Genomic DNA, 24,473 nt, shown 5'->3' with positions numbered 1-24,473 from the left:
AGGCTTGGGGCGGGGGGGGTGACACGAGCAAGAGTGTGGGACGATAAGACGAGCTTCTAGAGACAGTATGTGCTGGGTGTAGGGGTGGGGGTGAAGGGGATGGGAGAGGGAAGGGAGGGGGAGAGAAGATGAATAATGCCAGGTGCTAGAAGTGACAAGCTCCGTTTATAGCCTGATGACCACGTCTGCCCAGAGGGAGCGCGGATCATTCCAGCTGCCACTGGGCACGCTTCCCTGTAGCACACTGGCGCCTAATCATATCTTTCGTGCTATTTCCAAGAAGCTCAAAGGGCTTTCTGGAAGTTATCTGCTTGCTTGTCCCAACAGCCCTGCTGTTATCATTCCCATCTCACAGATGGAAAAAACCAGGACACCGAGCGGCAAAGCTACTTACCTAAGGTCAGAGCATGACTCAGTGACGCACACGTAATCAGATTCCAGATTTCTCGGCCCCCAGGCCCCTTCTGCGGCTCCTCGAGGCTAGCTTTGGGACGCCAAGCAGGCGACACCTCCTTTCCCTCGGAATAGTGCCACCGAACACCCATATTCCTCCTGCAGTGTAGTCACTAGCGAGATCCGGGGCGTCAGCAGTGTGAACTCTGCTTTATGCGTTAGGACAAGAGGGGTTCTCGTTGACCTTCCATCCTTCTGTTCCTAGAATGGATTATAAACACGTTCAAGCAAACACAAAAGCGGGTAGAATTTTACAGTCAGTACCTGCACAGCCAGCAGCCAGATTCTACAATTAATGCTTTGCCCTGTGATTAGCCGAACTACTGTTAAGCAGAAAGACGAAATTCTTTTCAATGATAGTCCAAGTAAGTGGTGCTATTGAAAATCTTCTTAAATGTCTGTGACTGATAAGAAAGCAATTTTTTTTAAATTTTTTTTCACATTTATTTACTTTTGAGACAGAGAGAGACAGAGCATGAACGGGGGAGGGTCAGAGAGAGGGAGACACAGAATCTGAAACAGGCTCCAGGCTCTGAGCTGTCAGCACAGAGCCCGACGTGGGGCTCGAACTCACGGACCGCGAGATCATGACCTGAGCGGAAGTCGGCCGCTTAACCGACTGAGCCACCCAGGCGTCCCGAAAGCAATTTAAAAAAAAAAAAATTACTTAAGTCTTTCAGCTCCTCGCCCATATTTGCTATCACAGTAAAATCACAAGCAGATTGCAAGAATCTCTTCACGTTGAGAATATATCCTGGCACGAGTCTTTAAAATAAAATATCGTGGTATTTTGCTAGATTTTTCTATTAAAAAAAAAAAAAGAAGTTCCCCTCCCATAGCTTAAAAAATGAACACACACCCAAACATAGACTTGGGACAGGGAGTGTGGAATTAACAGTTTAGGTCCCTCCTATGGGAAACGTGTAAGAGGTCAGGCTATAAGAAACTGCCTGGCGAGAGACTTGAAGGAGCCAAAGAAAGCTTTGATCTTATTTTAGAGATAAGGCCCAGAAAGGGCAAGCGACTTGCCTGAGGTCACACAGTGAAGGCCTCTCAGTGACAGTGTTAGACCAGTAACTTGGGACCCTGGAGGCAGAGCTGGTCTGAAAGGCCTCAGAAGGCCCCAACGTTTTTGTCAGTATCGCTTTGCCCCCCATTCACACCATCCCTCTCATTGTTTACCGGAGGCAGTTAGGACTCCGATTCCAGATTTCTCAATCCCCAGGCCCCGCCTGCGGCTCCTCTAGGCTAGCTTTGGGTACCCAGAATGGGTACCCGCAAAATCACTTTCGGGGACTCTGGGGATTAGGGGGACAAGTTGGTTGGACCTAAACCGCCTTCCTGAGGCAGAGTCTCTGTTGCCCAGGGAATGTGCTTTTGAGGAGGCCTTCTCTGCCTGGGTGGGGGCTCCTCCCCGGGGCCAGTTCCTGAGCTGCCCCAGGCTTGCATGGGCCCCTAGCTGTTTATCCGCAGGCAGTACCCGGATGGACGCACCACTTGATCAGAAAAATGAATGCAGAAATAAAACCTAGGTCGCTGGCCTTGTCTCTGCCACTCTCCTGATTTCGCCGAGGGCGAAGAGGCTGTGGTCCCACTGGGATCCTTGCGTGTCCCTTCTGGGAGGCAGGAGTACCTTCCCGGTGGACCCCTGGTTGCCAGGACCCCTTCTGAGAAATCCAGCCTCCTGGCCGGACCCCAGGGGCGCTCTCAAACCCGCAAGCAGCCTCTAAGCTCCCACTGCAGGCAGGAAGCGGCAGAAACTCATATTCCCCGTGCTATCAGTTATCTTTGGCCTGTGCAACCGTGAGAGACCTTAATCTCTTGGGCGTCAGCGGGGATTCTGTCTCCAGCACTAAACTCATTTAAGGGAGAGGGGGTGCGTATTAATAATGAAGATAACCAAACAGCCCGGGCCGCGCTATTCCCTGACCTGCCCCCAGGCGGGCCCTAATGACCCGTTTGTGAAGTGCGCGCAGAGCCCCAGATGAAAGGCGCCCAGGTGAGTACAGCCCAGCCCACTGATGTCAGGACACCTGCTGAGCCCGCTCCAGGGGTCCAGCTGTTCCTGCTCCCGCTGGCTCTGGGGACCTAGCTCCCGGCAGGCAGGCTTGCAGTGGTGCAGTGGAGAGGGAGCCACACAGATGGGGACACAGATAGAGTGACTCACCAGGCAGAGAGAGAAACCAAAAAGGAGGCAGAGAACGGAGAGATGGACGGCTACGGGAGAGGGAAAGAGACAGGGACACACACACACGCGCGCGCACGCAAGCACGCGGCGGGGGCGGGGCCCAGGCAAGAGAAAGCTACAGGCAGAGGCTGCAGGGGCGACTGGCTTGAGTGCGCGCGCGGTCTGGGGACAGGGTTGGCGGAGGGGGGGTGGGGCGGTGGGGGAGGGGGCCGGAGCCCGGCCCCGCCCCCGCCGCCTCGCGCCCCCTCCCCGCGTCTTATCAGCGGCTCGCGGGCGGGCGGCCTTGGGCGCGAGGCGGCGGCGGCGGGGCCTTATTGCAGGTGCGCTGGCGCCGCCGAGTCTGCGGAGGCCGCTGCGTGGCCGGCCGGGCGGGTGGCGGCGGCAGGCACGGCGCAAGCGGGGGCGCGGGGGCGCGGCCTCGTCTTCGCACGCAGGGCGCTGAGCATCCCGGCCTGGCGCCCTTCCGCCGGCCAGCCCGGAGCCGGCTCCAGCCACCTGCCCGCCAGAGCTGGAGGCTTGGGCACCTGCCCCCCGCCCGCCTCCGCCCCAGGACCCGCCCGGGGCTTGCGATCCTCCCCCAGGGGCTCTGCTGGGGGCTTGCGTCTTCACCAAGCCGCTGCTTGTGAACATCTGTGGTTCCGGGTCAATTTAAACAGTAACATTTTGCAGAAACGTATTGTACACACGACATGTATGTCGAACGTTCTTGCTATTTGCACTGGTGCCGTGGACGGAGCCCTTAGGAGTCAGAGGCCTCCCGGAGCTTGCCGCTCTGCTTTGCTATTTACGAGCTGTGGCCTTGGGGTGAGCGGCTTCCCCTCTCTCTGCCTCGGGCTCCTCTTCTGGGAAATGGGAGGATGGAGGTGCCTTCACACAGGGCTGCCCGAAGGGTGAAAGGAGCTCGAAGATGTGATGCTTCAACGGTGCAGGCACAGAGAAGTTGTTCTTAAGCCCCTGGGAGTCGTCACTGTCTTCTTCCCAGGCTTGCGGAGATTCTGGGGCAAAGAGGCCGCACACACGTTTGGGAGCCAGGCTGGTCGGGTAGCGCTATACGTCGCATCTTTAAGAGCCCCGTGTATGTGCGTGAGACCTTGGGCCAAGTCACCCCAGTTTGCCTAGGCTGGAGGCCTCTGGAACACAACAACGTTAATATCAGTGGCTCCCCAGGAGTTATTAGAAATATTACAGAGGTACCACAGTAGGAGAGCCTCCTGCTGACCCATTCTAGGTTCCGGTACGGTGTTCACACCCTCCCAGGCTGCCCACAGCCCGTCCCCGAACACCGCAGAGGGACTAGAGCCTTCCCAAGAGTACCCTGTGGTGTAGCCTGAATGCCCTACTCCTGCGCCCTGGCCCCTGGATCTCTCCCCAGCATCCCCAGACAAATCTCTTGACTGTCTGACTGCATCTGAGTGTCTCCTTCCCAGAAGACCTAAACTGAGTCTAAGTGAAGTAATTTGTAAAAGATTCACATACAAAGCCCACCAATAGGCATTAGGAGCTATTACTACTTTGGCTATTATTACTGTGCATTCCCGCTGTCAGCACCCTGAGCAACGGGGCCGTTTCGTCCGTTCTGTCCCATGCTCTCTCTATTCTGCAAGCACGTGGAGACCCTCCTAGGTGCCAGGCTTCAAAATTCATGCTGAGTCTACAGACCTCTGCACAGAGCTGGGACCTGGCGGGGGGGAGACAGCAGAAACAGACATTTCAGCACAGCATGGGTGGAGAAAGCCGACTGTTAATGACAGCACAAAGGGAAGAAGCGTGCTTAACTTATCCTGCGGGGTGGGGGCAGGAGGGAGGAGCAATCAAGGAAGTCCCCTTGGAGGAGGAGGTGGCCTCTGTGTTAAGTCATAAAGGATGAATGGAGTTATTCAGGTAGCCCAGACAGAGGGCTCTGTTTTACTCCTATGAGTTTGGCAGATAAAACACAAACCTACAGTAGGGCCCGGAGGGTTTTTTTTTTTTTCCTGTCGGGGAGTGGGGGAGAATCTTCCCGCAAACGGTGACTTTGATTTATTTCTGTAGAATCAGGAGGTGGGCAGAGTTTCCTAGTGGCCCTGGAGTCGCCGGTTTGAGATCTCTGGGAAGTATACTGGAAGAGAGGGCGATCGGTCATCCCATAAACAGGATCTCAGATGGCCAACTGGCGTGCCAGCTCTTTCTTCCTTAAGTCTTGATGAGGCCTCCAGCCACCCAGTCTGCCTTAAGTTGGAGCTCTGAACAGTTCAGAATTTAGTGCTGGACTTTGCCACTCCCCTTAAAGTCTGTCCCTCCTGAGACAGCCCTGTGCAATGGCCATGATAATTTACAGTTCAAACAGGGAGCCCCAGAGGGGCCAGAGGCTGCAAACATCTAGGTCTGACCTCTTCCCTTCGGCTCTCTCTGTCTCCCGGAAGGCGGAAGGACGCAGAACCTTCTAGAACCCGAGGCTTTGCTCCCAATTCCTCCCTCACTAAAATGATGGCTCTCTTTCCTTAATCCTTTCTTGGGGCTGTGCCATCTTTTCCAGTTTTCATCATCATTAGGATTGGGGCGTGCTGACCCACACGCCGAAATGAAGCAAATCAAATAAAATATAAAGAGGCCTGTCGAAGTCCTTTCAAGACAGCCAAGGGGAAGTTACCCCAAATTAAGGCAGCGCCTGTGAGCACGGCAGTCAGAGAGAAAACCTTTTAGCTGAAACCAAGAACATTCCCGGGCGAGGTATTTCATTATTATAATGGTCTATCTTGGATGAACAATTTAGGAGAAAGGTTAGCGGCTGAATACAGTTCTTACCAGAAGAATGCTGGAAGGGCTGTACAGGAACCTGTGCATTCTTCAGTTCGAGGCAGGGAATTTGATTCAATTCATGGAGCTTTTAGATTTATTTCCCTGGGTTTGAGGCCTGTGCATTACAGGTGATCTTTGTTTTCAAACTTCCAAAGGAAGGCTTGGCTGTCATACTCCGATGGGAGTCTAATTATGTCCAGCCACCCATTAGTTAATTGCTCCCAGGAGAGGTGAGAAGCTAGGCGCGTGATGATCCCAGGGTACCTACTAGTCGTGGGACTCAGAGAGTGGGATGGGGCAGACACAAGTCTCCAGGCCCATCTGAGTTCAGAGTCCTGACTGCGTGTCCCCGTGAGAGAGGAGTCCTATCGGACGGAAGCTGTCGTGGCTGTGTGGCTCTCGGGTGACATAAACAGTGACAGCTCTTGGTAACACTCGACTAACATGGCGTGAAGGAGCCTGAATTCATGTATGCATGCAAGGACTGTTTACTGAGGACCTACTATGTGCTCCTGAGCGTATGGCTGCAGGCAAGACACGGTTGATGCTCTCGTGGGGTTGACATTTACCGGGCAGATGGCCAGCACAGAAATCGCGTAGGATAGGGTATGTGTTCATTTCCCGAGGGCTTCGAACAACAGAAATGTATTCTCTCGCAATTCTGGAGGCCAAAGTCCTTACTCAAGGTAGTGCCCTCCTCTGTCGGAAGCCTGGACTCTTCCTGGACTCTTTCCCTAACTCTTCCAGCTTTGGGAGGGGGCACATTCTCCTTGGCTGCGTCACCTCAAGCCCCGCCTCTCTTATCCCATGGCGTTCTTCCTGTGTGTCTCTTCTCACCGTCTCATGAGGACATCGGTCATATTGGATCCGGGCCCTCCTTAGGACCTCATCTTGACTTGATGACATCTGCAAAGACCCTGTTTCCAAATCAGGTCACATTCACCGGCAATCTGGGCTTACGACCTCAATGTGTTTGTTTTAGGGGACGTAGTTCAACCCCTAGCAGGGCATAATGGAGGCACCGCTCAAGCCTTGGAGGGGAGGCGGTGGTGCATCGGGGGGGTTATAAGGCTTCTCGGAAAAGCGGAAGGCTGGAGAATGTGGAAGACATGACGTCTGTCTTTGGGGAGTGGGCAAATGGAGTTGGCGGGGGTTTGGACCGAGTCATAAACGCAATTCAAAAACCAGGAGAACACCTAGTGATTAGCTCCCAGGTCTTTAAACCTGTGCTATAGCATCCTCACAAGTCAAGTGCATCTTTATCAAACCCCGCCCCCCCCAAATTAACTGGCTACACTTTTCTTTATTCCTAAGAGCTTGCTTGGTGCCCGGTCTATGCCTGGCGTTATAACCAGGCTGCAGGTAAAGAAAAGGAAATCAAACTAAGGTAGAAAACAATACAATTAAATTGACGGTACTCTCCAAGTGTCCTCCACTTGAATGATGACGGAAAGGCAGTCAGATAATCCTAAGAGGTGGTCCACCAAGGGGACAACGGTCAGGCTTTAGGATACAGAGAAATGGGTCCAGTTCTAGCTTTGTTGCTTCCGAGCTTATGTGAACTTGGCCGGGCGAGGCGACCTGTCGGTGCCTTAGTTTCTTATCAGCAAAATGAGATGCTAATCCCCGTCTTTCCAGCTGGCGGTCCAGAACAGGTGAGTTAGTTAGCGTTGGCAAAAGTTCAAGTGCTTTGTTGGGCCCGTAGGAAGTGCCCAATAGATGGTGGTGACGATTTAGCCAGGCAGCTAAGGAGGTAAAATGTCCACATGTAAGAAATGAAATCCTAAAACGCTTGACCCCAACGTCAAGGTGGGGATAGAAGTCATATTACAGACAATACTTAACCCCCCACTAAACTGTACGAATAATAACGGTGTAAGAGACTGGGCTCGAGAGGGGAGATTTATGGGTGAAAAGGGGGCAAAATGGGGGGCATCCCTTGCAGAGACGATGGGGTAAATGGAGTCATGGGGTGGGCAAGTTTGGAGTGTGTTTTTATCTTTTTAATTATTTATTTATTTGATTGTATTTATTTTTTGAGAAAGAAAGAGAGACACAGAGTGCAAACAGGAAAGAGGCAGAGAGAGAGGGGAGACACAGAATCCGAAGCAGGCTCCGGGCTCTGAGCCGTCGGCACAGAGCCTGACGCGGGGCTGGAACCCATGAGCTGTGAGATCATGACCTGAGCCAATGTCGGGTGCTTCCCCGACTGAGCCACCCAGGCGCCCCTTGAATGTGTTTTTAAAATAATGAGTAGACATAAGCGGATCTTGAGAAACTTAACCGAAGACCATGGGGGAAGGAGAGGGGGAAAACAGTTATAAGGAGAGGGAGAGAGGCAAATCATAAGACTCTTAAATACAGAGAACTAACTGAGGGTTGATGGGGGGACGCGGGGGAAGGGGAAAATGGGTGACGGGCATCGAGGAGGGCGCTTGTTGGGATGAGCGCTGGGTACTGTATGTAAGCAATGAATCATGGGAATCTACTCCCGAAGCCAAGAGCACACTGGACACTCTGTATGTTAGCTAACTTGACAATAAATTATATTAAGAAAATAAAAAATAAATAACATAAAATAAAAATGAAAAATAAACTAAAGTAAAATAATGAGTAGGGCAGGTTGACCAGAAGCAGCTGGCTTACTTGAAAAATGCAAGCCGGGCTCATTCACTGGAAAAGGAGTCTGGGGCCTGAAGTGCTTTTAAACTACACTCACGAACTCTTTGACACTTCTATCAAGGGTTAGGTGTTCAGGCGCCTGGGTGGCTCGGTGCGTTAAGCGTCCGCGTCCGACTTCAGCTCAGGTCATGATCTCACGGTTCGTGAGTTCGAGCCCGGCACTGGGCTCTGTGCTGACCGTGCGGAGCCTGCTGTCCCCCTCTCCCTGCCCCTCCCCTGTACTCTCTCTCTCTCTCTCTCTCTCTCTCTCAAAAATAAAAACATTAAGAAAGAGAGAAGTAGGTTTTCATTCCCCTGTGTTGAAAATGGGCGATCCTGGTGATCGGTCACAGAAATGATGCTGTGTGGGTGCTGAGGCTAGGTCATAAAGAGAGATACAGCATCCGCCTGACCTTGTCCTTCGGGACATTCACCTTTGGAGCTCTGGATGTGTTCTGAAGCTGCCGTGTTGGAGGGAACACGTGGAGAGATCGCAAAGAACAGGGAGGGATGCTTTACATTTTCCCAGCCCCGGTGCCATATGTATAAGGGAAGAAGCCTTCAAGATGACTCCAGCCCCAGCCTCTTTCTGCCTCCAGTGACGTGGGAGGGTCTACGCACAAACTGCCCTGCGGAGCCCAGGTGTCCCCTAGAGAGAGAGGAATAATACATGAGAGTTGTTTTGTTTCATTCAGTTGGAGGTGATTTGCTGTACAGCAATGGATAACCAGAGCAGGACGGGGCTAGGAAAGTCTGCTGAAGAGGCGTGGATGTAAAAGCGCGGCCAGTGGGAGCCATGGAAGGTGTTTGAGCTATAACATGATCAAAGGAGTGCTTTAGGAAGATTAATCGGAAGGCCTCCGCCAGGTACCGGCGGAGGAAGGAGAAATGGACAGGAGACACCTGTTAAAGAGGTGAAGGTGGACTCCTTTGTCTGTTTTCTCCTGCTTGCATAGCCTATAATCTGTCCCCGGGAGATGGTGACTTGGCCCCGGGCAGCGGAGCCCCGCTTACTACAGAGAAGGGCGGGTTCGCCTTGCCCAAGAACAGACGTCGTCCAGGAGAACAGCGAGATGGCGGGGTTCGAGGAGACACTGCAGGAGGTCCCCAGGCCTATCTGTTCCTCTCTCCAGCCTCTCTGGCTCTGGGGGCGTGGGCGTTAGTGTCCCGAGTGAGCTTAGGGTCTGAAGGTAAGCCTGGGGGAAGTCGTTAGTGTGTAATTTACCGGGTGAATCACCTGGTAGAGCATTAACATAAAATTTATAGCCCCGGGTGGCAATTAGTGTAATTAAACAGCCTGAGATGCTTTGGAGTTGGAGGCACCTCTGTTCACTTTTGAGACAGAGCAAATAGGCAACCTGGCAGATAAGCTGGGGTTGGGGGGGGGGAGACCCGGAGGGGTCAAAGGCCTTGGCAGGTGATTCACCGGTAATTTGCAGAACAGTCACTGGATGTCTGTGGGCCCTTTTCAGAAATGTAGATTTCCTGCTGGGGGCAGGGTGAGCTCTGAGGTCTTGGACCGTCCTCTCAAAAGCTTCAGCGATTGGTAGAAATCAATCGCAGGCATTGGCTAGCCCAGGGTGCAATACTTTTTTTGCAGTGCTCACCTGGGGACAGGTCTTCCAAATGCAGATGCAGAGGCCCTGCCCCAGATCTGCTGCATAAGAGCAGCTGAGAGGTGGGCCTGGGGGCTGGGTTTTAGTGGGCACGCAAGTTGCACTTACCCCCTGTGAAGTATGAGACATCCTCCTTTTCCTGGAGGAAAGTTCAACTTGGTTTTCTTCTTCTTTTTTTTCTCTCTCTCTTTTTTTTTTAATGTTTATTTTTGACAGAGAGAGAGAGGGAGGGAGACAGAGCATGAGCAGGGGAGAGGCAGAGAGAGAGAGAGAGACACAGAATCTGAAACAGGCTCCAACCCCTGAGCTGGCAGCACAGAGCCCAATGCGGGGCTCAAACTCACGGACTGCGAGATCGTGACCTGAGCCAAAGTCGGACGCTCAACCGACTGAGCCACCCAGGCGCCCCTCGTCTTGGTTTTCTCTCCGACTTTGCACATGAAGAGTTGTTGCGTTGTTGTTTTTTTTTTTAAAGTAATTACAATAGTAACACATGTTTACTGTAACCATTTCGGAAAATCTGGTCTGCTTTTAATAAGCAATTAAAAAGGGAAGATTCACAGAATGATTCGTGTGCCAATGCTCACCAGGGCGGTTTCTCCTTCCCAGTGCACATCTCTGGATAGAACAGCTAGGTTCGCTAAACGGAGAGAGAGGGAAAAACACCCCCAGCGTTGCCGAAGCAGCCTTGCACAGGGCGGCTACCATTCATGAGAATTCAGCCTGAAGCCTTTTCAAAGCTCCCAGGACGTGCGGGGCTGGGGCAGCCAGGGTGAACGGGTGGAAAGAGCCTGCTCAGAATGTTTTGCGTTACAGCCAGAAGCTCAGCACATCCAGCCAACTCAACAACGGTTTAGGCAATTGCCTGGACACCGGTGATGCAGCAGTTAACAGCCCTTGTGATTCTGGTCCCTTCCGGAGTCCGGTGGGGGCCAGATGACAGTTGGCCCGTGGCCTTTCCAGGAAAATCTTACCCTTAAGATGGGTCTTGTTTTTGGGGCGCCTGGGTGGCTCCGTCGGTTAAATGTCCCAACTCTTGATGTTGGCTCAGGTCATGATCTCACAGTGCGTGAAATCGAGTCCCGCAGTGGGCCCTGCGCTGAGTGTGGGTTCTCTCTCTCTCTCTCTCTCCCTCCCTCTGCCCTGCTCGCACTCTCTCCCTAAAAAAAAAAAAAAAAAAAAGGGGTCTTCTTTTGACCTTGGACAGAAGACAACTCCGGAAATGCTGGTACACATATCTGAGGATCTCACACGCTTGGTACAGCAGAGATCTACAAACTGTGGCCGATGGGCTCAACTGGGACGGCCACCTATTTGAACTGGCACGCGGCCGTGCTCGCTCCTTCCTTTCTTTACCTGTTGCCTCTGGCTGCTCTTGTGCTCTGACAGGTAGTGGAGTTGTGGCAACAGAATCGGAAATAGTCTCTGGTCCTTTGCAGACAGCCTGTCAACTCTGTGGTAGAGGGCCGCAAGGGAGTCCAGATAAGGAGGTCTCCTGGGTATCCATGTGGCCGGGGGACAGCCGCAAACCTTAGCTCCTGCCGGCCCTCTGGGATTCAGGGAGAGGAGACACCTCCATTTGCCCGGGCACTCTGGGGTCTTGCTTCCGGGGTGGCCTTTCCCGGGCTTGTCGAGGTCCGATGACGGCTCCATCAAAGGTCACACCCCTTCTCTGCCCTGTGCCCTTCCATTCAGGCCCCCCAGGTGATGTCTGGGAATTCTGCCTTCATCCACCAACAAGCCCTGGATGCGGATTTAAACCCTGCTTGGCTCTTTAGCGGATCTGCAGATAACTCTCGAAGGACAGGGGCCTGTGGAGCCAGGGTCGATAGAGATCAGACAGAAGTCGTTTGGGAGGCCGAAGGCAGGGCCGTAACCATGTTGACAAGACTCCCATGTCGGTGATTGGCCGGATTCTTCCTTCTCCCTTCTCACCAGGGTTCCTCCCTGTCAGGGGTTGTGATTACAGGTAGTGGGGACCCTGAATCCCCAGATACACTGGATGGATTCACGCTCCAAGGTGGCTTTGCTATTATCCTACAGTCATTCTCTGGCCAGACTAGAATCTCCAGTCCTTGGTGCGCTGTGCCTTCTGGGAGGCTGATGACGCTTTGTGAAGGCCGCCAGCTCCCGTGGGGATGAGTGAATGACCCCAGAGCTGAGCTTCCGACAGCTTCCCAAGCTCACGACTCAAAGGGTTCTGACCGAGGACGTGGAGAGGGGAAGGGAGCCTGGCAGACCACGGGCACGGGTTTAAATCCCACCTCTGCCCTTGGAACCCAGCTACCCTGGGGCCAGGAGAACGCCCCATTCCTCTTCAGACCTTAGTTTTCTCATCTGTAAAACAACCTAATAGAACGGTTGAGGGGACTGCGTTAAATGCCATCGGCTGCCAGTCCCATTGTCGGTACCCAGTAAAGGTGTCCTTCCTTTTGTGCACTCCTCCTCTGTCCTGAAACCTTACATGGCTCCCTGCTGCCCACCCGATCAAAGCTGGGGGAGAGACGCAGCCCGTGAAGAATGGGCAGGGAAGACAGTGGGTGCACAGACCTGTGCATATTCACGGGTGTGGGGTGTTTGAGAATCAGCTAGAAGGCATGTGGCCAGCAAGGGGAAGGGGTAGGAGTTCTGGCCGGGCCAAGTCAGCAGGGGCGTCCAAAGGAGTTTGGATCTGATGAAAAAAAGAAAAAACTTGGGGCGCCGGGGTGGCTCTGTCGGTTGAGTGTCCCACTTCGGCTCAGGTCACGATCTCACGGTTCGCGAGTTCGAGCCCCGCGTCGGGCCCACTGCTACCAGCGCATAGCTCACTTTGGATTCACTGCCCCCCCCCCCGCCCCTCCCCTGCTCACGCTCTCTCTCAAAAATGAACGAACGTTTATTTAAAAGAAAAGAAAAAGGAAAAGAAAAATCAAATGCGGAGGCTTTCAGCAGAGGAGTGATTCGATCTTGCACCGGGTTAAGATGATGCTTCTGGCTGTTGCAAGGGGAATCCTGGCACATGCTTCCGGAAAGCACCCGGTGGGTGCCTTTGTCCGTGCGACCTTCCTCCGTGCCTGAGTTTTCAGAGAGTTGAGGTCTGAAAGGGCTGGGAAGCGCGAGAGAAAAGCCTGTTCGTATTGAGAGCCCCCAAGGCCAAGTGGAGAGGCCTGGATCCCTGCCTGGGCTGCATGAAAGCCCTGTTATTTTCCAGAAAAGAAAGGCGGCGGGCACAGGTGCCCTGGTCTTGCCTTCGTCCCTCTGGCTGCTTCCTGCCATCAGGGCTGCTTCACCCCAAGGAAGTGAAGCCCGCAGTGTAGGCGGCGGCTAGAAAGGTACTGCGCCCTCTGCTTGCTCTGGAGGTGGCCAGACTTCACCTTGAACTGTGGCCCTGCCGCTTCCCAGCTGCGAAGCTTCTCCGAGCCACCGAGTCTTGATTTTCTCATCCGCAGAATGGGAATAACAACAGTGCTGACTTTACAGCACGGGTCTGAGCCCTGAGAGAGGGACGGCATATACCACAGTCCCTCGATAACGGGCACACGCTGCTATCGTTAGCTGCGAGATGAGTGGCTCGTATTTTTTAAATTTTTTTTGAGGAATTTGAAAAATAAAGTTGAAAGAGGATGATAGTTCTGGGTAATTCCAACACCTAGAATGCAATGAAGTTGTTTTTTTTTTTTTAATTTTTAAAAAAATTAAATTAAAACATTTAATTTTTTTAATTTTTTAATTGTTTTGAATTTTTTTAATTTTTTAAAATTTAAAGAAAAATTATTTTATTTTTTGAGAGAGAGAGAGAGAGAGAGCGCACGAGCGGGGTAGGAGCAGAGAGAGAGAGGGAGAGAGAATCCCAAGGAGGCTCCACACTGTCAGCACAGAGTCGGGCGTGAGGCTCAAACTCACGAACCGCGAGATCACGACCTGAGCCGGGATCAAGAGTTGGATGCTTCACTGACGGAGCCACCCAGGCGCCGCCCCCCCCCACCCGCCAAAGAAGTTTTAATATCTCTAAATCTAAGTTTAAAATCTATACATCTAAATCTCTATCCATTTAGGATATTTATATCCTAAATAATTGTGGGTAAACTCTCAGGACCTTTGAAAATCTGGGCAGTGACAGAACCTCAGACTTGACACGCCGGTAAGACAGAACTTGAATTCCTGGATTCCCAGCCTCCTCGCTGTGTGACTTTGGGCCTTTCACAGCGCTCCGAGTCTGTCTCTTCCTCTTGAAGACGGCGCTGCTTTTTTTCCGCACAGTGACAATGGCTATCGAGAAGGAACGTCACTGAAAATGAGCTTTAAGTAGTCGCAGCGTTCAGTGCACCTTATTCTAATTCTTTGAGAAGTGGTCATTCACGCGTCGCAGGTGAGATGGCCGGGGGACACGCTGTGTGTTTTAAACACGAGGTCCCCGCAGGCTGAGGGTCCGGCGTGAGCCCCACCTGACAACCCTGTGGGTTTCAGGCCCGTGCTCCCTTCCCAGTGGTCTCTCTTTGACACCTAATCCTCCTTAAGAACCGGGCTATCTTTCCAGAAAGGGAAAGGCCTTTTGTTGTGAGTCACCAAGCTGCCCCGGGATGTTGGCATTGTCCCCCCCGGAGCCAGCGGACCTGGGAGAGGAACCCCTCCCGAGCACCCCGCCCGAGAGGATGTATCAGCCTGGGTGCCCAGGCCTGCCCCGGCGGAGGCGGGAGGGGGAGGATGTGGGGGGCAGGGGGGGGCTCCTCTCTGCAGTCCATCCCCTGGGGCCATTGGCAGGCCAGCTCATTTTGGGGGAAGCCCTTCCTTCCGGTCTCCCCGTGCCGTGTTCACACCTCTTACCCCAACAACCAAGGCAGGTTTTGAAAGTGAGGTTGTGTCGCTCAGCTTTCAACCTTCCAGTGGCTTCAGTGGATCCTGGAATAAAACTCAGACGCCCCGCCTGGCCCTCACAGCACCAGGGCCCGGGGTGCGGGACTCCGGAAGCTTCGACCGCCCCGCCTTCCGCATATTCTTTGCACCTTTGTCTGGTTCTCAAGGGGTGGAGGGAGGAAATTGAAGGGACGGCGATTTTGTCCCCCAGAGGACAATTTGGCGATATCCAGTCGTCACAATTTCGGGGGGGGGGGGTGCTACTTACTGAGTTTTTGTGAATAAAGGCCAGGGCGGCCTCCGTGACAGTCACCGGGTCCAAAGTGTCAATAATGTCAAGGTTGAGAAACTGGTGTAGGCCTTCACCTCCTCCAGAAGCCTTTCCCGAATCCCTGGACCTGAGCAGACATGCCCCTTGGGGGGCACGACATCCTGATCTTGTCCGTCGAAGCCTCCAGCACCCTGTGTGGTCTCTGGACTCCAGGTGAAGAACCCGCGTGTCAACCTACGTCTTTGTCGTTCTTCCCCTCTAGCTTGCGAGTCTCCAGAGGTCAGGGACCGTGTCTTGTCCACAGCTGTGCCTCCAGGGTCTAGAGTGGAGCCTGACACACTGTGGGCACCCAGTAATTACCTGTTGAATGTATGAATGCAAGAATGAATGAGTGAACGGGCAGTGAGCTCAAGAAAACTGGTCTGTCGCCTCCGTTGCCCTCATCAGGCTGTCACTGGGTGTGCCATTAGCCTTGCTCTTGGTTCCGGTCCCTGGGTTCAAGTTGGCTTAGGAAGTTGTCCCCGTAGCTTGGTCTTTGTGAAAGGACACGGGCTCGTGTGGATAGAAGTGTGCCGAGATCCCTGTGGAAGAAAGGACGCACCCTCTTGACCTAAGGTATTATTATTCTCATGTGTCACCCTGATAATATCTGCTGTCCCAGCCAAGCCAGGGAGAAGCCCTGGGTCAAGCCTTTGTGCTGTGAATAGTAGAGCTAAACAGTCTCCTGGATCTTGATCTCTCATCTATGACTTTATTTTGGAAAACTGTGCTGGCTCCTAGCTCCACCCTTTCCCCCCGAGTCCATGCTAATGCCTTCAACAAAGATCCCGGGAAGGGGAAATAGGATTGAGTTATTCCTCCCCCCCACCCCCCGCCGCCCCACCCCAAATATCCCCACCCTGGGGTGGGTGGAGGGACTAGCGGGTCCCACCCCCCATTCAATCTCACTATCAGCTCCCCACATGCCCTTGAGAATCACCAAGTAGGGTTTAAAACAATGAGAGTTCGAAGAGGAAAAAAACAACAACAACAATAGATTGGGGCTGTTCCCCGACTGTCACCATCACCGTCGTCGTCGTCGTCGTCGTCGTTGACGCTGGGGACTGGGGACGTCTTTGTGATGTGGGGCTATTCAGTGCCCTGTAGGGTGGAGAGCGGGACACCCTCACTTCACAGCAGCAAACACTAGCAGTTCGAGCTGGATTGGGGAAGGGCATTGCTCCGGATTTTTATCTGTGTCAATTTGGGGAGGGTGAAACCTTGGGCTAGTAACATGAGTCCTGAAGCCTCCCCGCAAGTGCTTCATAAGCCAGCTGAGTGGCCTTGGGCAAGTCGACAGACCCCTCCGAGTGGTAGGGTCCTGATGGATAAATGACTTCTCCGTTGACTGACCCACTCACTTGCATGGGTCCGCCATCTAAAAGCTGTCCTTGCGTATCTATTAGGTAAATGGGCCAGCTGATGATTGAATTCTCGGGACCACTTTATAAAGTTATGTCCCTGACCCCATCTATTCCCCACTCCTTATGCATACACACCCCCCACTCCTGGCTTTCCTGCTGTTCCTCTAATACACCGGACCCACTCCCACCTCAGGGCCTTTGCACATGCTATTCCCTTTGCCGGAAACACTTTTTACCAGGTATCTTCACGGTTTGCTCTCTCGCCTCTCACCTTGGATCTTCTCCCAAACATCATCTTAGGCCTTTCTGGATCATTCTGTCAACCTCCCCCCCCCCCCCAACCCACACACACAATCCCCCCTCCCTTTTTTGGTTTTTCTGAACTTCTATGTGATTTTCTTCCCAATTGTGCTTGTGATTGATCATCCTGCACAAAAGCGAGGGTAGGATCTGTGTCTGTGTTTATTCACTGACCTGCCTCCAGTGCCTAGCTCAAAGTTAGTGCTCAAAAACAAGTATATAAGTGCCAGGATGAATGAATAAAAACAATCGTTACAATCCCTTGTTTTCCAGAACCGGAGGCTCAGAGGGGTTAAAGGACGGGTTACACCCAGTAAAAGGCAGAGCCAAGGTTGAGCCCTGTGCTGCCCGCCCCATGTGCTACATGGCCCTTTTGAGGTAACGACCCCTCTACCTGGCCACGAAGAAAGGCGGGGTTGCCACACACAATTACACACGGAATGAACTAATCATGAGTTTATAAGAGCTGCTTATAAGAGTTCAGGTGCGTGTGCCCCCGGAGATTTCACCAGGGAGCTGATTCAAATATTTAGGGTCTGTCTGAAGATCTCTTTATCTTTTTTTAACAATTAAAGGAAGGGGCACGGGGTGGCTCAGTTGGTTAAGCGTCCGACCTCGGCTCAGGTCATGATCTCGCAGTTCCCGAGTTCGAGCCCCGCGTCGGGCTCTGTGCCGACGGCTCGGAGCCTGGAGCCTGCTTCGGATTCTGTGTCTCCCTCTCTCTCCTCTCTCTCTGTCCCTCCCCCACTGACACTCTGTCTTCCAAAAATAAGTAAACGTTAAAGATTTAAAATGATAATAATAAAAAAAACGCATCTCCACCGTGGGATGTCTGTGTCTAGGGTCATTTGGGATTCAGGTTTCAACAGAAGTCCGAGCGAATGAAGGGAAAAGCATCACCGCCTGCGAATGTTCATCCTCATTGTTTCAAACCCAGCCAGCCACGGCATTCTGCTTTTTAAATAGCCTTTCTGAAAAAACCAACGATATCCGCCGGCCCCCCGCGCCCTCGCTAACTCCTCCAAAACAAAACAGCCATAAATAGGACTTGGGAAGTAATCGCTCCCTTGTGCGGCCTCAAATATGTACGGAGTACATTTCAACAACAGCACGGACACAATGGCCGGTTCCTGGGGGGAGTGCGTGTGTGCGTGTGTGTGTGTGCGTGTGCGTGTGTGCACTGGAGGAGCTGGGGGCGGTGGCCGGAGGTCTTGCACTGGACAAACGAGGGCCACCTTCCTCGTTTCTTGAAAGCTTGCATGACCGCGGGGGTGACACTTTGGATTCCGGCGTATGAGGCAGGAGGCTCCAAGGCCCCGACACCCATCGTAGCATCGTAATAGCTGACGAGCTGACTCCGCCTGCCCGCTGTGGGTGCCACGCGCACTGGGCCTGATGGTCCTTGGAAGACACCTGCGTGGCATGCTCTGGAGCTTGGGGGTGCCCTTAGCCTGGCCCCTTACACTAATGACAGTGAACCTTCACAGTGAACTCCCCTTTGCTGGGTCTTGTTGCTGGTACTTTGTGCCGTATATGAGCCACTTGCTCACATACACATCTCGCCCGATGTTCAGCTTGTGTTTCTTTTTTTTAAATAGATTAAAAAAATTTTTTTATGTTTATTTATTCTTTGAGAGAGAGAGAGAGAGAGAGAGAGACAGAGTGAGAGTAGGGGAGGGGCAGACAGAAGGAGACACAGAATCGGACGCGGGCTCCAGGCTCCCAGCTGTCAGCCCAGAGCCTGATGCGGGGCTCGAACTCACGAACCGTGAGATCACGACCTGAGCTGAAGTCGGACATTTAACCGACTGAGCCACCCAGGTGTCCCTTATTTATTTACATAATTTAAAAAGTTTCTTTATTTTGAGAAAGGAAGGACCGAGAGAAAGGGAGATTGGGAATCCCAAGTAGGTTCCACCCTGTTGGTGCAGAGGCCGACGCGGGGCTCGAACCCATGAACCGCAAGATCATGACCCGAGCCGAAGTCGGATGCTTCACCAACCGAGTCACCCAGGCGCCCCTCAGCTTGTGTTTCTTTTTTTTAAATAGATTAAAAAAATTTTTTTATGTTTATTTATTCTTTGAGAGAGAGAGAGAGAGAGACAGAGTGAGAGTAGGGGAGGGGCAGACAGAAGGAGACACAGAATCGGACGCGGGCTCCAGGCTCCCAGCTGTCAGCCCAGAGCCAGACGTGGGGCTCGAACTCACGGACCGCGAGATCATGACCTGAGCCAAAGTTGGACGCTTAACCGACTGAGCCACTCAGGTGTCCCATTTTTTAAGATTTTTAAATTGTTATTTGTTTTTGAGAGAGAGAGAGAGAGAGAAAAAAAAAAAAAGCATGAGCCGGGGAGGGACAGAGAGAGAGGGAGACAGAAGTTCCGAAGCGGGCTCTTTTACTAACAGTAGAGAGCCTGATGCGGGGCTCGAACTCACGAACCGTGAGATCACGACCTGAGCCGAAGTCGGACATTTAACCGACTGAGCCACCCAGGTGTCCCTTATTTATTTACATAATTTAAAAAGTTTCTTTATTTTGAGAAAGGAAGGACCGAGAGAAAGGGAGATTGGGAATCCCTGTTGGTGCAGGGGCCGACGCGGGGCTCGAACCCATGAACCGCGAGATCATGACCCGAGCCGAAGTCGGATGCTTCACCAACCGAGTCACCCAGGCGCCCCTCAGCTTGTGTTTCTAAGGCCCTTCCCCCCCCCGGAAGAAAATAATGTCATCCCCTAATTTAAAATGTATTGAGTCCCTTCTTGGATGACTCTGATTTCTGGAAATCCTCCCCTCAGGGGCCCGAACTAACCATTTCCGTGGCCTGGGGAAGCCAGGCTCGGGAAAGTTAAGACATGGATAGGATTCCACAGCCAGGAAGCGGGTGGAGCGAACCCCTACCTGTCTTGGTTCAACTTAGGAATTCGTTCTCTTGTGTCCTCCACCCACATCCGCCCCGCTGGCCGAGTTTGGGGTTCTCCCACTTCTCATTTGTAGCCTCGGTCAAATTATTTAATCTCTCCGCGCCTCAGTCTTCCCATCTTTGAGTTGGACTTAAATTTCCACTGGACTTAAAACGCGGCTGATAACGTTACCCGCTTCGGAGAATTATCGTAAAGACCAGATGGGCTCCGATGAACCTTAGAACAATGCCTGGCGTGTGAGCAATGATTATGGTTACACTTATTGCCATTATTGGTATTGCTCCTCATGAGAAGTTGTTTGTCCACCGCGAACTTTTTCAGTGAGTCGGCACTGTCTCTTGGTCATTTCCGTCGACCCAACTTTACTTACTTCCTGCCCTCAAACCCCTAAATCCTACCCTCTTTGACAGCTACCACCTCCATGAAGCCTCCCCTGGTTTCTCCAGGTCTCATGGACTTCTGTCCCCTCTGCAAGTTACTCTGGCCTGTATCAGGCAGCCCCACACAGAACCCGGCGCTGCCATGAATATGCCCAGTTGCCAGAGGGTCAGCATGGCCTCCTCCATCAGGCACCGCTCTGCACGCTACGAGTATGCCCGAGTTCTGGAGAAATAGTCCTGTCCTGGATCAGACAGCAATCTCTACACTTCATCGTCCGTTGGCCCAGAGGGCTTAGGAAAGTGCTGAGGCCGCTGTGGGATCCTGGGAGGAATGCCAGGCTTGGGGAGGGAATCCTGGCTTGACCACCTACCCTCATTCAACCTCTCAGGCCTTGGGGTCCTATAGGAGAGAAGTATCCCTGCCTTTCTAAGGTGGTTAGAAGCAGGGGGAGAATGAACATGTCAGTGCCCTCGACAGACGCTGCATTGAAGTCTTCTTACGTTGTTGATGATGGCAGCTCAGGAGGGGTCATTCTCGAACTACATAACGGTGTACATAACGGTGCCAGACCCTGTGCCGTATATTTTAAATCTATTATTCTGTCATTTAAATAATCGTTCAAGTGACATCAAAAGCACCAGCCACAGAAAGAAAACTCGAGAAATCGGACTTCACCAAATTTGAAGACTTTTGCACTTCAAAAAATTTTATGTTTTTATTTATTTTTGAGAGAGAGAGAGACAGAGAGGGAGGCGCGAGTGGGGGAAGGGCAGAGAGAGAGGGAGACACAGGATCCAAAGCAGGCTCCAGGCTCCGAGCTGTCAGCTCAAAGGACACAATCAAGAAAGTGAAATGACAACCCACAGGCTAGGAAGAAATATTCGACATACTGAATTAAGGCATAAGAAATATTAACATAGAATAGAAATATGTAAATAATTGATAAATGAGAAAATATTTGCGAATCATATATCCCATGAGGGACCGGTATCCAGAACATATAAAGAGCTCTTTCAATTCAAGAAAAGACATGGGGCGCCTGGGTGGCTCAGTCGGTTGAGCGTCCGACTTCAGCTCAGGTCACGATCTCGCAGTCTGTGAGTTCGAGCCCCGCATCAGGCTCTGTGCTGACAGCTCAGAGCCTGGAGCCTGCTTCAGATTCTGTGTCTCCCTCTCTCTCTGACCCTCCCCCGCTCATGCTCTGTCTCTCTCTGTCTCAAAAATAAATAAAAACATTAAAAAAAAACAATTCAAGAAAAGACAATTAAAAGTGGGCAAAGGATCTGAATAGACATTCCTTCAAGGAAGTGATAAGCAAAAGGCCAATGAACACAAGAAAGGGATGTGTAAGGTCCTTAATCGTCAGGGAAACAAATCAAAAGCATAAAGACATGCCATTTCACACCCATAAGAAGGACTGGGTCCAGCAAATCAGAAAATAACAAGTGTCGGGGCACCTGGGAAGCTCAGTCGGTCAAGTATCTGACTCTTGATTTCGGCTCAGTTCGCGATCCCGGGGTTCTGGGATCAAGCCCCGTGTTGGGCTCTGTGCTGAGTATGGATCCTGCTTAAGATTCTCTCTCTCTCTCTCTCTCTCTCTCTCTCTCTCTCTCTCTCCCTGCCCCTCCCCCTGCTCACTCTCTCTATAAAATTTAAAAAAAAAAAGAAAAGAAAAGAACGAATGTTGGTGAGGTTGGGGAGAAATGGGAACCCTCGTACAGTGCTGGTGGGAATATAAAATGATGCAGCTTCTGGGACAGACAGGCACGTCCTCAGATGACCGAACACAGTTACCATGTGAACCAGGACTTCTGCCTCTGGCCATTGGGAGGGAATGAGGTGAAATGAGAAAAGCCAAGAGGAGCGAACAGATAAGTGAAAACACAAGCCCACGCAGAAATTGTACAAATGTTTGTAGCGACTTTATTCATAACAGCCAAAAGGTGCAAACGACCCACGTGGTTGTCGGCAGATGAACGGATAAACACAATGTGGTCTATCCCTATACTGGAATATTCTTCAGCTCTGAAAAGATATGAACCACCGATCTGTGCTAGAACATGGGTGAACCTTACGACTATCATGCTAAGAGAGAGTGGCCCGTCAAAAAAGGCCATGTAATATGTGATTCCATTGGTTTGTAATGTCCAGAACAGGCAAATGTATACAGGCAGAAAGTATCTTAGTGGTTGCTGAAGGCGAGGGGAAGGGCTGGGGGTTTAAAGAGGTGACAGCTGATGGGTACAGAGTTCTTTTTTCAGGTGGCAAAAGTGTTCTAAAGTTGACTGTGGTAATGGTGGCTCACGGCCATGCATATACTAAAAGTCACAGAATTGTGCGCCTTACGTGGATGAATTGTGCACCTTATGTGATGAGTTCTATCTCAATAAAGCTCTCATAAAGATGGCCATTCGGTGCTTATGCTCTAAGAAACAAAATCAGAAGGGATATTGCTGTCAACTACAGGAAAGAGTTTCTTGGTTCTTGGAGAAGATCCTGAATCATGGTTATATGTCCCCAAATATACCCCGGTTGTTGCTGCACCAAGTGACCACAAGCTTGGTGGCTGAACACAATGCACGCTAATGATTATTGTCCAGTTCTTCGGGTCTGAAGTCTGGGATCAGTTTCACTGGGTAAAACCCAGGTGTCGGCAGGTGCGTCTTTGTTTTGGAGGCTCCCGGGAAGACTCCATTTACTTGTCTCTTCCCAGCTTCTAGAATCCACCTTGGCTCAGGGGCCCCGTGAGCATCTTGGCATGACTTTGACCTCCGTTTCCATCTCCTTCGCTGACTCTGACCCTCTAAACTCCTCTTTAAGGTCCTGGTGATACACTGGGCCCACCTGGATAATCCAGGATGATCTCCCTCCTCTCAAGATGCTAAACTCTGCAAAGTCCCATTTGCCATGTCTGGTAACGTGTTTCTAGGTTCTGGGGACGTGGGCATCTTTAAGGGGGCGTTATTCCACCTCGCACAAGATGTTAGAGTTTCCATCCCTTTATTATTAATTTTCTTAATGTTTGTTTATTTTTGAGAGACAGAGTGTGAGCGGGGGGAGAGGCAGAGAGCGAGAGGGAGACACAGAATCTGAAGCAGGTTCCAGGCTCCGAGCTGTCAGCACAGAGCCCGACGTGAGGCTCAGACTCATGAACCGTGAGATCACGACCTGAGCCGCAGTCAGACGCTCAACCGACCGAGGAACCCAGGCGCCCCGTGCCATCCCTTTAAAAGGGAAGTGGTCCCTCACCTGTCCTCTGTGACAAGACAGGAGATTTTCAGAGGTCCCTTCTGGCCTGCTGCTTCTGATGAGTTCTTTTCGTTTCTGCCTTTCTTTGTGTTTATTCCTACTTCTTCCGTTGGAACTGGTTGAATAGTGGATGAGGGTCTTGGGCTCTCAGGTCAAGTATTTGCGTCTTAGCTGTGCTACTTACTCGTTGCAAGAACGTGGGAGAATGAAGGAACCTCTTTAAGCCTAAATTCCTCCCCCTCAACACGAGGATTATAACATCCAGCTCATAAAGTCAATGTGCAACAGAAGCAACGACCCAGGCGCACAGGAGGTGGTTGTCATGGACGTATTTCCCCCGTCCTCACCTGTGTCTCTTTACTTTGCATCACGGGAGTTTGCACACCCCACTGAAATAGCCGTTCTCTTGTCTGTCACTGCCCGTGAGCCCCTTGAAGGAACGAACGACGGTCCTCCTTCTCTGAGGGTCTCGCAAAGAGCAGAGGGATGGATGAATGGATAGTGGACGCATGGCTGGGTGAAAGGTAGATGATGCATTGCTGAGGGGGTAAGTGAATGAATGGGCGCGTGGAGAGATAGACGATGGATAGGAGGCTGTAAATATTGTATGTAAGTGTGGATGCGTGTATACAGGTAGGTACGTATTTATGTGCGCGTGTACGGGTTCATAGATGAATGCATGAGTGCATGGATGGATGGAGGCAAGGGTATATGTGTGAATAGATGAATGGATATTTGGATGGATGCATCAATGGCTAGACGGATTATATAAATGGTTATTATGTAAATGCATGGGGGAGGGGATGGGCGTATGCATATGTGAATAGATCAGTGGCTGGATGGAAGTTTCGATGATTGGATGGATGGATACGTGTGTGTGTGTGTGTGTGTGTGTGTGTGTGTGTGTGTGTGAATGGGCGCATGTATGCATGTGTGGATCCAGGGATAAACTGATGAATGGATTGATTAAGGGACAGATGATGGAAACACGCGTACATCTATAAGCTGACGGGTGATTTGATAGTTTTAAGGATGAATGAGTGATCGTTTGAGCAACTGCTCGAGTTCTGGTAAGTGCTCAAGTGTTCTGGCACTCAGCACATTATTCGCCTTCTCAATCTTTACCGCTGATGTTTTGTCTGAACCCAAGCATGGGAAAAGAACATACTAGAACAATCTACTCTGCGGCCCTTAAAAGGAGGCCCGGGGACGGGTGGCACCATATTAAAATGACACGGATCAATCTCACTGCAGAAATGTTCACTAGAATCATCACCAAGTGCCTTCTCAATAGGGTATCCTCGGGGCTACCGGGCCAAAGCTTGGCCCCGCTTCCTCAGCACGAAATGATAGGGTCACAAGGGATCCCAGACATGCGGAAATCAAACCCCAGAGGAGGGAAAGGACTTGCCCAAGGT

General features: G+C 51.7%; 1 long non-coding RNA gene across 1 annotated transcript in view; it reads left to right on the top strand.

The window, feature by feature from the left end:
- Nucleotides 1–2,221: 2,221 nt before the first annotated feature.
- The window catches only part of LOC128312435 (uncharacterized), a 41,042-nt gene continuing 18,790 nt past the window's right edge, over nucleotides 2,222–24,473 (top strand). The window contains exon 1 of the long non-coding RNA XR_008291756.1: nucleotides 2,222–2,452. This is a non-coding gene — a long non-coding RNA (uncharacterized LOC128312435). The remainder of the gene's footprint in view (nucleotides 2,453–24,473) is intronic.

The sequence above is a fragment of the Acinonyx jubatus genome, chromosome D3 (assembly GCF_027475565.1).
Source record: "Acinonyx jubatus isolate Ajub_Pintada_27869175 chromosome D3, VMU_Ajub_asm_v1.0, whole genome shotgun sequence".
Taxonomy (NCBI): Eukaryota; Metazoa; Chordata; class Mammalia; order Carnivora; family Felidae; genus Acinonyx; species Acinonyx jubatus.
The sequence above is the reverse complement of the archived record's forward strand: the minus strand, read 5'-3'. Positions and strand labels throughout refer to the sequence as shown.